This window comes from Lactuca serriola, chromosome 2, assembly GCF_051521515.1.
Source record: "Lactuca serriola cultivar US96UC23 chromosome 2, Lser_US96UC23_V15, whole genome shotgun sequence".
Taxonomy (NCBI): Eukaryota; Viridiplantae; Streptophyta; class Magnoliopsida; order Asterales; family Asteraceae; genus Lactuca; species Lactuca serriola.
In genome coordinates, this window is record NC_136409.1 from 22,829,069 (window position 1) to 22,842,500 (window position 13,432).

A 13,432-nucleotide genomic window follows, 5' to 3' on the forward strand; every position below is an offset into this window, starting at 1 on the left:
TTGCAGCGATAAACAAGCTCATTCAGACGATCATAGTAGTTTTCGAGAGTTTCAGCATCCTTTTGTCTGAATTCCTTAAGTTCAACAAGACATTGCTTCACAGAGTTGATCTTCGTCTTCTCGCTACCTTGATACTTCTCTTTCAAAGTGTTCCAAATTTCCTTTGATATTTTACAACTACGAATGTAATTGTAAACTACAGGAGGCAAAGCACCTCTTAGTTCCCTCATGCATCTCTTCTCGTTCTTCTTCAAGCGGTTTTGTTGTTCAAAAACTTCAGCTGTTGTAGCAGATTGTCCAATTGGTTGAACATTTGCAGGAGCTTGAACTGTTCCATTGATACAATTCCAAAGTTCTTCATTTATTCCATTTAATTAATCATCCATTCTATCAGCCCACTGATCATAGTATCCAGGGATTAACATCGGAATTTTGGTTGAAGAACCAAGTAAGTGAGAGAAATAAGTCATGGTATTCATTTTGAAGTTCGCCATTGATGAACACGAGAATTTTAGAAAGCTTGAAAAACTTGATGAATTTGTGAATTGATCAAATGAAATGATCACTGATTGCTAATCGATCACTCGACTAAACAATTCAAAAGCATAATTGATTCAAATCTGAAGATCAAGAGTGATTTTCAAAACCAAAATGCGCGGAAAATTTTGAGTAAAGTTACTACTCAAAAAGCAAATGATTCTAAAACAAAAATCAGATCAATGCAGTTTGAATCCTGCTCTGATACCAATTGAAGCGAATTGTTATCGAGATTTAGAAAGCAATCATGGTTGAATGAATGAAAAGAATGAACACAGAGAGTAAATATTAATCAGATCTTATATTGATGAAGAGCTGATTACAATGTTTAAGCAGAATGCATACTCGTGAAAAGCTTATTCTACTTCTAACCTCAGTCCCTATTTATAGGCAACCTGAGTGTACAAAAAATATACTAAGTCTAGAGCAATACGCTTCGCACAAAATATGACTTAGTAAAATAACTAACATGCGAAAACAAAGAAACAAACAGTTCGACTTTTTACAACTTTTAGACTCTACACCTAATCATGTCTACAAGTTGGACAAGGCGTTGTATGGGTTACATCAAGCTCCTCGAGCATGGTATGCGACCCTAACAAAGCATTTGCTCAAGCATGGATACTCTAAAGGCACTATTGATCAAACTTTATTCATCAAGCATGTGGGTAATGATCAGATACTAGTTCAGATCTATGTTGACGACATTATCTTCGGGTCTACCTGTCCAAAGCTTTGCAAAGAGTTTAAAGGCGTGATAAAGAAGTGATTTAAGATGAGCTCTCTAGGTGAAATGACCATGTTTCTGGGCTTCAGGCCAAACAAAGTTCAACTGGAATCCTGCTACATCAAGCTAAGTATGTGGAGGATATTCTTGAGAAGTTCGGGTTTAAAGACGCAAAGCCTGCATCGACACCAATGGCTGAAAGACCCCTGCTGAATCCAGATATTGATGGCGAATCCGTAGATCAAACTCATTATAGATCGATGATCGGTTCCCTGATGTATCTCACTGCAAGCTGTCCCGACATCATGTTTAGAGTGTGTCAATGCGCTCGCTATCAGGCTAATCCTAAACTTTCACATCTTATTGTTGTTAAAATGATTTTTCGGTATATCAAAGGCAGCCCAAAATTGGGTCTTTGGTATCCAAAGAATTTGGAATTTGATTTATATGCTTTTGCTGACAGTAATTATGGAGCCTGTGAGCTTGACAGGAAATCCACATCAGGAGGGTGCCAATTCCTTGGTGATAGGCTAGTGTCGCGGCAGTGCAAGAAACAGCATACTGTCTCTACCTCAACAGCAGAAGCGGAATATGTTGCTGCATCAGCTTGTTGTTCTCAAGTTATCTGGATCCAACATCAGCTGTTGGACTACGGTTTGAATTATCTAGAAACCTCAATTCATTATGATAATGAGGCTGCTATTCAAATTACTAAAAATCTGGTCCAACATTCCAAAACCAAGCACATTGACATCAAGATTCACTTTATCATAGATTGTTATGAGCGTTCGCTCATTCGGCTAGAACAGGTTCCCACTGCCAATAATGTGGCGGATCTGTTCACTAAGCCGTTTAACAAAGCTCGATTCGGTGTGCTTGTGGGATTTTTGAAAATGAATCGTTTTGAGGATTAATTTTTGTTATTATTTAGGTTTGTTTAAATTTGAGCACTTCAGTCATTTCATTCTCTTCCATGCACAAATTTAGGGGGAGAAATAAACAAAACCAAACAAAAAATTGAAAATTTAAAAAAATCCAAAAACATTCTGCTTCTATTTTTATTTTTTCAGAAAACTTTCAAAAATCCAAAAATATTAAAAATTCAGAAAAATAAAAAAAATTGGTGCATAAAGTTTTGCATGTTGATGAAGGACTGGGAAGTGATATTATCAAGTGATAACAGGCAATCTAAGTCTGCGTAACGTACCCAAAGTTGAAGGGTCTATGCTCTGGTTTGATGCGTCAGTAGGCACAAAAGATTCTAAATGGACATGACTAGGCAGTGTTGAACTTAGGAAATCTATAGACTTGACAAATCTTGACCTAGTTAGATCCGTTTAGCCTGACAATACGACGCTTGGATAGGTTGAGCGGGGAGATATATATGGGAATCTACTAGTCACGTTAAAGAACCTGTACTTGGAACCGTGGATTAACTTTTCCTCGATGTGCGGATTCTGTCCTTAATTCCGGTATTGATGGGGCGACTGGTGAATTCCGATAAATTAGGTCTGTAGAAGGTTATATTCTTTCTTTCTATCTGTTAGTCATATGTTACCTCCTCTGCGAAACTCAAAATCCGACCTGGACTGTAACATATGCAACTCTATTTCTCTACATCTTCTATCTATGCAATTCTTTCTATCTGTTAGCCATATACTATCTCCTTTACGTGACTCACAATCCGACCTAGTACACAGTATATGCACCATTATACTTCTCAATCCCTCTAAAACTTCAGTTAGTCATATGTTTCACCCTCTGCGTGATTGGAAGAGATCTGACCCGGGTGTATAGCATATGCATTCTAAATCTATCTTCTCTCTTTATAATTGTCTACTCACCCAATGTAAGGAGTATTCTGGAAGTCTTTGATTGCTGGGGCATTTCAGGAAGCGGGAAACACATTCTAGTACAATTAAAATTGAACATATATAGATTGTCTATACATCTCGCTGCTCAATTTAGGTGGACAACAATATCATTGGTCGTCGTCAGCTGAATGGTCCTTAAGATATAGTATCTAGGAACTTAGGATCAGATATAGTATCTAGGAACTTAGGATCACTTTGTCTTACAATTATTAGTATGTCCTAAAATTCGTCACAATTTTTCGTGTTTAAGTGGACCACAATACCAGCGATCGACCAGACAAAGATGTGAAGATGAAAGGTACCAACAAGTGGATTAAGTCTGTCTAACAACTTTGATCCCAGCATCTCAAGAAAATTTTCAGTAAATTTTGAGATAAATTTTGTCTGCGTTCATTTAATTTTTGTTTTTATTTTTATTTTTATTTTTATTTTTAATTTTATTTTTATAATTCTCAAAATTTAATTTTTTAAATATATCAAACATTAAATTTTAGAAATTAGTTTATTTTGTTTTAGTTTAAGTTTATTTTATTTTATTTTTATTTTATTTTAATATCCTCAAAAGGTTTTATTTTTGAAAATTTAACCAAAATTTGGACTGGGTTTTTACACTGTGTGGGAGACAGGTAAAAGCTTAAGGAGTATAAAAGGAAGAGTTTACTTCCGTAAACCCTTTCCACTCCTTCTTCTCCCCTTTACAGCCGCAAGCACCTTATCTCTCTACTTTCTCTCCTCGAAAAACTTTTTGCGAGATTTTGTGAAATCAACTAGTCCTCTTCAAAGGTATGATGAAACCGACCAAGGATCTGCTTTCTATTCGTCGTTCCGACCAAAACCGGAGGAGTATTTTGCATTTTTATGATTGTCGGCGTTTACTGTTCTTGAGGGGTTTACGGTTTGGGGAGATTCAAGAACCGTAAACCCATTTTGGCCTTACGACCGTAAACGCATTTTGGTCTTACGACCGTAAACCCTTTTTTTGGCTTTACGACCGTAAACTCCTCTGAGCTTACGGCCGTAAACTCAGTTTACAGTCCGTTGACCAACTTTGACCGTAAACCCTATTTTGTCCCACTTTGACCGTAAACTCCTTGTTTGACTAATTTTGACTGTAAATTCTATTCTTTTGCAGTCAAACTATTTTTAAAGGGCCAAAATAAAAATTGTTTATCTAAGAAAACTTAAAGCATTAAATTGTTAAATACTATGTTTTCTTACTTGGCCTGTTTAGTGCAGATCAATGGCGAATCTCAAGTTTGCGAACATGCACAACCTTGCGATTGTCTTGGATGATCCTCCAGTCGCTCATGCAGAATTCATATCAATGATCTACCGACTGAGAGAGTGATTTCTGTCTTGTTCCATCACAGTGAATCCCATCATTTATCAGTTAATTGTCTGGGAGTTCTGGCAGACGGCTAAGATGTCAAAGGTCAATGGAGAGATGTCGATCGAAGCTGTGGTTAAGGGCTGCAAGATTAGAATCACGGAGCAGTACATCAGAGATACTTTGTTGGTTAATGACGAATCCAATTTTCCTACTAAAATTGGAATTGATGATGTACAACGGATCCTTGAGAAGATGGGATACGAGGGTTCCTACCCTCCCACAGTGAAAAAGCTCTTGCCTCCTTACTAGCGATTCCTGGCACACGTGTTTGTGAGCTGCATCTCAGGCAGGAGATCAGGAGCTGACGAAATCTCTCTCAGAAACACAGGGGCGATTGCCTCTTTGGTTGCCGACATTAAATTCAACTTCTCAAAGTTTATTCTTTATGAATTCTTGGTGAACGTAAATCCCATGACCCGGGGAACCAGAGATGCATTCTTGTTATATCCGAGGTTTATTCAAGCATTCATCGACGATCAATTTCCAGAGATGGTCAAGGATGGTGACAAGCTGGACATAAAATCCTTGGGTCCTCACACTGTTGGTCTCATCAAACAAAATTGGAAAGGCAAGGTTGTTTTTCAAGGATTATAGCCCCTGGTGAAGTTCGGGAAATTTGCTGAGCTTGATGAATCTTCCAAGTCTCATGAAGCATCCGATAAAGCATCATCTGAGCCCACTTCCTCTGAAAGGGTTGTTTCTGATGATGTCATCACCTCTTCAGATCATGATGCCGATGAGACTGCAGCTGCAAATTCCCAAGTCGCCGAGGAACACGAATTGCAGTCGGTACTAGTTCAAGGGGATTACAATGAGGGGTCGGGAGCTGAAACTGAATTGTATGAGGATCTCGACCTCACAAGATTCAAAAATTATGAAACTCCCTTAAACTTCGGTAGCAATGAAGACTTTATGACCGGAGAAAGCCTCGACAAGTTGCTTGATAATGTCGATGAAGTTGCTCATCCGACAACAGAGACAAGGGAAGAAGAAGATGTTTTTGAAGTCACTCCTACTACTACCAATCCATCGGCAGAAATAGCAACATCTATGGTGACAGTATCAGGGATTCCTCCCCTTGATATTGTCTTACCTACATCTGAGCCGGTGGTAAGTGATCACACCACTACTCAAGCCTCTCCTCCTCCAAGTAAAAGACGCAGACTCGTCCTTAGACTGGCAACTCAAAGTGTTACAGCTCCGCCAACAAACACACCTGTCATAGTCTCTACCGAACCCGTCAGTGAAGGTCCTAGTACTTTCTTTGAAGCTGGTGGCCCTTCATTCCCAACAGGTTTCTCTCCTCCCAGGACAGAGGATGATGTTGCCTCGGTCAGGCTAGCTAGGCTCCTAGAAGAAGAACAATTTTCTACACCACTCCCACGCGGCAAAGGAATTTTTATTGGGGGTGACAGCTCAGGAGAAGAGATTCCTTCAATTCTTGGACTCCAAAAACAGATTGATGTGCTGAATCAGAAGAACATGGATCTTGATCAGAGAAATATTAAGTTGACTATCAAGGTCGCAGACCTTCAGACTGAAAACACAGAGCTCAGTATTTAAGTGGCCGAACTTAATGAGGATAAAGTTCTGAAGACAAAGCAGATTACAGATCTTCAGACACACTTTTTCCTGTCATCCATTGACGAGCCATAGATTTATCTTCCCAACCAAGATGTTCCCATTGTTCCTCAGCCTACCAGAACCACCATTATCGAAGACCGTTTTGAAAAGGTACTGGCTCAAGCTCCAAGTGCAGTAGCATTGAAACGCGCCAAATTGGACAAGTCTACTGACAAGTCTTCTGGACAAAGGTCAATTGCTATTAAAAGGAGCGTGGATCATAAGGCACCCTGGGATAGTCCAGAGATCACCGTTACAGATCTGGGTGTGCATCGTTTCAAAGATATGTACGACGATAGGTCAGGAATCATCTCGTGGGGATTCCATGACACCATGAACATGTTTATGGTGAGGAGAAAGAGCAGCAACAAAGAACTATACAAATATGCTCACGACTTTCATTCTTTTACTAATATTGATCTCATTGATCTTTCCAATGTTCCTTTCTCAAATCCATCAGGCAATCCCAGGGCAAGTCAAATCAAATCCTTTTTGGAAGATCAAGTAGCCAAAGGCTTTCCGTCAATGAAGACTGTGGAGTCTTTTGTCAAGGTCCACAAAAAGGTTATTGATCCCAAAACAAGTCAGCCACTTCGGTCAGTGATGTGGCCTGCTACTGCACAAGTTAAGCACATTCCCGTTCTTCAAAATTACTCAGATGGTTCTCTCGCATCCATGCAATATTGGGTGTATGATGAATACACAGATGCTGTTGTCATCAAGCTTAAAGAAGATTGCATCCGTCTATATGACAAAAGGGATTTGCTTCAATTTGGCAAGCGAGACATACATTATCTCGCGGCTCATCATATTGTGGTGGTTGAGGATATTTTTGAGCCCGCTGCAAAAGAATACACTTCGATGGTGGCAGCTATTATAAAGAAGAAAATATGGAACAGAGAGATGGGAAAGTCTGATGTATTGGTGGTCGACAACTGAGTCCAAGATAGCACCAAACCAAGGGGGAGATTGAAGAGTCCAGTTAATGGTTTGGTCTAGGCTTTCAGTGTATATTGTTTTGGCAAGAGTCTGTAATACAATTTATGAGTTGTTTATGTCTTTTGTTCATTTTGTGTGTTCACGACCATAAACTGAGTTTACGGCCGTAAACCCTGTTTACGGTAGCAAACACAGTTTGCGGTCTAAGTCAAGTATAAATAGTGGAGGAGTTGGTCTCTTGCAGTTGTTGATGCCATAGAGTTTACAGAGCAGTCCATCGAGTTGTACCTGACGATTTATTGAATATAATATTGTGCAAGCTTGGTTTATTTTCATCTCGTTCCTATTTCTGTGATTGTTTATTGCTTGATTACTGATAAAGATCCTTATTTAGACCTTACACAAGATATTGTAGAGTGCAAAAAGTTTCTGATATGGGGTAGGATCAACTTTTGGAGCACCATCATCCTTCTTTAAGATTGCTGAAGTACTTAAAGGGGTTGTAACTTCCTTGGCACCATCCATTTTAAATTGAGTGAGAACATCACGAATATGGCTGTGTTGCGAAAAAATAAGCCGGTCTTGGTGGGAATAATTTCAACGCCAAGAAAGTGATGTAGCGGTCCAAGGTCCTTGATTGAAAACCTATTAGCTAGCAAGGTGATAAAGTTGGCAAGAAAAGAGGAGTTGTTGCCTGTGAGCACAATATCATCAACGTAAACCATAAAGTAGCAAATGTCTGCATCACAATGGGAAATGAATAAGAATGCATCAGCATGAGATTTACGAAACCCGGATGTGATAAGAAATTTCGTTAGATCTGTGTACCATGCACGCGGCGCTTGCAAATATGATTGGGGTACTGCGAGTTAACGAACCCTGGTGGTTGAACCATGTACACTTCCTCTTGCAATGTTCCATGCAAGAATTCGTTGTTGACATCGAGTTGCCGCAGAGATCGGTTGTTAGACAGAGCAATAGAGAGCACGGTACGAATCGTTACCGGTTTTGTAACCGGACTGAAAGTGTCGAAGTAATCCTTCCCATATTGCTGGAGAAAACCTTTTGCCACAAGACGGGCTTTATACTTTGCGACAGTGCCATCCGGGTTTCATTTAATGCGAAAAACCCATGTGCACCCAATGGGACGATGAGACGTAGGAGGTACAAGTTCCTAGGTGGATTTTTGGACCAATGCGTTGTACTCATCATCCATTGCTTTGCGCCATAACGGGTCTTTTGGAGCTTGAGTTGGGGTGGTGGGTTCCAAAGCAGCGGGAATAGGGTGGATAGTGGTGTTGTTAATGAGGGTGGGATTGAAGTATTTGGGATTCAGTTTGCATTGGCATGGAGGTGGGGGTGGGGGTGGTGACAGCTTAGCGGGAGGGGATGGGGGAAGTGAAGGTGATGATGGTGAGGCGGTAGAGGGAGAGATGGGTTCAGATAGTTGGTCAGTGGGATCAGACCTGGAGGTAGCAGGTAAGGGGTTGGATAGAGGTTGTTCAGGAGGAGGAGGAGGAGCGGGAGAGGGAGGGGGTAGTATAGGTAGCGATGGTATAGGGGATATAGGAGTAGAGGGTGAGTGTGTGGTGAAGTATTCATCAACAATGGGAATAGAAGGAGTTGGCGAGGACGAGTTTTTGTGGGGAAAGATATGAGGAATGAACTCAACATGGCGGGAATGATAAAGCCGACGGGTTTCGGGATGGAAACATTTGTAAGCCGACTTAGCATCAGAGTAACCCAAGAAAATGCAAGGGAGGGAGTGAGGGTGAAGTTTTAGGTGGAGTAGGGACGGAGCCATGGGTAACAAAGGCACCCGAAGGGTTTTAATTTCTTGTAGTTTGGGGAACGACCATACATGATATCAAATGGGCTTTGAGAGTTGAGAGTCGGGATAGGTAAGCGGTTAATGAGATGCACCGCTGTTTGAAAGGCATTAGACCAAAACCGTAAGGGAAGGCTCGCAAAGTTAAGTAAAGCGAGTCCGGTTTCAACAATGTGGCGGTGGCGACGCTCGGCGATGCCATTTTATTCGGGTGTGTGCGGAGGGGTGGTGTAATGAGAGATGCCCATTGATTGAAAAATAGGAATGAGGGCTTTATATTCGCCACCGTTATCAGTAAACATAAAGATGATTGGTGTATTAAAATATTTTTCAGCCAAGGATTTGAATTGATGAAAGACTTTGGCAACGTCAGGTTTATGTTTGATTGGATAGAGCCATATGTATCTGGAATAATAACCAAAAAATACTACATAGTAAACAAAACCATCAATAGATTGTTGTACAGGACCCCAAACATCTGAGTAAATGAGTTGTAGTGGTTTAGTAGCAACAAAAGAGTTTTCACCAAACGGAGCTTTATGACTTTTATTAATTGAGCATGAAGTACAGTGAAAATCAAAATGTGATGATGGTTTGAAAGTAAGATCTAAATCGTTAACAAGTTGCTTCAAAATTCGAGTAGATGGATGGCCAAGAGTGTGATGGTAGTCAAGAAGTGATGCTTTAATGGTGGTGTTTAGTTGTGGCTTCAAGGACGGGTTGGTGTAGTAGACATCATTTATGTTCTCCCCCCACATTAGAGGCGCCTCCGTGCACAGATCCTTCATGAGAAAATGTAAAGGAAAGAATTCAACAGAAACTTGGTTAGTGCGACACAACTTAGCAACAGATATAAGATTTTTGCGAAGACGGGGAACGCAAAGGACATTAAATAAAGAGAGAGAGCGAGAGGGAGTGGAGAGACTAGTATGACCAGTGTGAGAAATAGAGAGATGTACCATCGCCTAGTAGGATTTCATCTGGTCCACCGTATTCAGAAACAGTATGGAGACCCGATCGTTCAGAGGTGAGATGATGAGAGGCTCCAGAACCGAACATCCACGGGGCTGAAGTAGAGGTGGAGTGTTGGTTTGAGGAGGTGGAGTTGGCTACTGGGTTATGGGAGGATACATGACTGGTAATTTGGTGATCTTTGAGGAATCGGGTAAGCTTGCGACAGTCTCGAGTTTCATGACCCGGTATGGAGCAAAAGTGACAGAATGACGAGGAACGATTGCTCCTGTGGTTGGTCCGATTATTTTGCGACTGATTTTCAGCCGGAGATCGGTACTGATTTGGTCGAGCAGAGGGTCCATTTGATGAGTGATTGTTGAATCGTGTAGGTTGACGTTGAGAGTATTTTGCCGTGGCAATGATGGGAGTAGCAGGAACTTTTGTTTCTTTGAGATATCGTTCAAAATCGACCAGTTTGTTGAATAGCTCTGCAAAGGAAATAGAGGTTTCACGAACCTTCAAGGCAAACGTGATTGGACCATACTCTTCACCGAGTCGACTAAGGATATGAACCAGAAGGTCTTCTTCGTGCACAAGACTTTGTACGAGCGCAAGTTCATCGGAGATAAGCCACATATCATTAAGAAATTCTATAACAGAGCGGCTTCCTTTTGGGTTTTTGGCTAGTTTGGACTTGAGTGAGATGATTCGAGATCGAGATTGACTGGCATAGCTTGCGCTTAATCGATCCCAGGCTTCCTTGGAAGAAGTGGCGGAAGTGATGATTGGTTGAATAGGGTCAGAGCAACTACCGAGAATTGCGCTAAAAATGATTTGGTCTTGGCGGTACCAGGCTGTGTAGGCTGGATTGGATGTGGCAATGTCTTTGTCGATGATTGTTTTGGTGGGTGTGTTAGTACCAGTAATGAAGTTTTCAAGATCAAGGCCAATTAGTGATAATTGAACTTGTTTGCGCCAAACTGGGTAATTGGTTGTAGTGAGTTTAATCGGAAAGTGACTGGCGGTTGTGATTTGAACAATGGTGTTTGAGGGAGCCATTGGCGGCTGATTAGGGTTGATGAGAGTAGGATCGGATTTAGAGATGCTCGCTGGAGAAGGAGCTCTGATACCATAAAACTGTATTGATTGTATTGCAGAAAACATGAATTACAGGACTGCATTTATACTAGAGATATACAACAGTAAGTACACTAATCTAGGAGCTATACATGGAAACTATTTAATGGGTAAATCATAGACTCCAATATACAAGAGAATTGATTAGGAAGGGATATCAAGGAATATCCGTAATACTCACGACGTGAGAAGCGATATTTGGAAATTATAAATATCCCTTTTCATATTGACTTTAAGGAGGTTCGATCTGATTTTCTATAGAGATAATCGATTTTAAAGGCAAGAGATCTGCAAAAAACAACCCTTTGGAAGAGAACACTTGGAGACTGAAATTTGAAGATTACATATCACATTTAGTTTGCATTAGATTAACAATGTCGAATTCTTATGTTTTGTGTGCTTAATTTCTGCTATGAATAGCTAATCATTAGGCTTTTGTTTAGTATAGATGAACCCTAGTACTATTTGTTAGTTTCTAGCTTATAATTGGATTTTATGAAGTTGGATAATGCATGTGTTTGTATATCATTACCTAGCATGTTCAATTTTCCATCTTTTTCGCTTAGATTCATGTTAAAGTGTAGTTTAATGACCATTTGAATTGGATAAACTTGTTTACCTAGTAGTTTATGATCGTTAAATTGCTAGAGCTAGGGTTAATCACATCGTAGATTAAGTAATAAAGGTAACAACTTTAACTATTTTGGTGAGCATAATTTGATCATAATTGTGTTAAATTAATTGTATTGATCATAGATGATTATCTATATATATATATATATATATATATATATATATATATATATCTAATATAGACCATTTATTATTTATAATCAATTATGTGATTATTTGTATATGATCATTACATAGTATTTCATAAATTGGTGAAAATATTAGATCGGATCAAGACTGCTAATTACATCTAAATTGGTAACCAACTCAATAAATCCATACATAGAAACTACACATAGGAAAAGGGGGGATTTGAAACTAACCGAAAGCGTCTTCTAATTCTTGACATAGGAAAAAGGGGGATTTGAAACTAAATGGAAATGTCTTATAAATCTTGTTTACAATTTTTTGTGTTTGTGCTTAGTTTTAAGTTAATCATTTATCAAATTGAATTTAGTAATTATAATATTAGTTAAATCCGTTCCCTATGTTCAATACTCAGCTTACCTAAACTATTATATAAATTTAACTAGGTACAATACCTAAGTGCAATTAGTTAGTTAAGAAGGTTAGGATTATAAATTTAAAACTAGGTAGTATATAAATTACATAAATTGTTCAGTTCTCACGACGTGAGGGATATACCTCACGAAGTGAGTTCAGTGCTTTTCAGTTCTCACGACGTGAGGGATATACCTCATGAAGGAGGTTCCCATTGGAAGTGTACCCACCGACGCATTTCAAAGTCGGGTTGGTACGTATCTAGACAATCTTCGAGGGGGTGTAAATTATCACAACAAATCCGTAGACGTATTATTTTCACATTTTCATATAGAGTGTCTAGCCACCATGCCACCTTACTATCCTATATACTGACTTGGGAAAATCTTTAGGCATCGAGACAACATAACAAAGTCGGGCCTAGTGGAGCACATGGAGGTGATGATGATGATGTTGCATGATGATTTGTTCATCCTTTTATTTGAGTTTTTATTTTAATTTTTAGTTTATTTTTGGTGTGTTTTAATGTTTGTTTTTATTTTTAATTTGGTTTGTTTAAAATTATGTAATAAAATGGTGAACGTTTCTTTTCTTTTTGCAACCTAGGAGTTTGTTTTGTTTGCAAAATTTATATTTATCGGAAAAAAATAATGAGAAACGAGAGAAACCGAGAGCGTTAGAGTTTTAAAATCGAAGACCACACTTTTTGATAAGTGTGGGGTGACAATCATGCTCAATTTTAAAGAAGAAAGGAAAGAGTGCAGAACATATGGTCTTAAAATAAGTCTAAATGACTTAAGTAGACATTAGAGTTTACACGACATGTCGAATTTGAAGAAGACATACATTCTGCTTTGGCCCAGTTCTCATGATGTGAGTTCTCTACTTCACGTCACGAGGTTGGTTTTTGACGATTCAAACATTCATTCCAGACTCACGTCGTGGCTCTCTATACACATGACGCAAGGTATCAAGAAATCGTATTTTTCTCTTTCTTTCAACCATAAAATGTGGTGTATGCTTTCCGAGATTGCAATGCATTGCTTTGAAGATTTTAAGCACCACGCTTTTTGAAGATGCGAGTTTGTGGTTGACACTTTTATTCGGGAAATTTATGAGTAGCTGCCCAAGTCCAGTTCCAGTACAAATTCAAGATGTCTAAGTTTTCCACACACTTTCAAGAATTCAATCTCGCCACTACTATCTCAATGGATTCTGTTCCAATTTCTCCTTTTTAATTTTATGTTCTT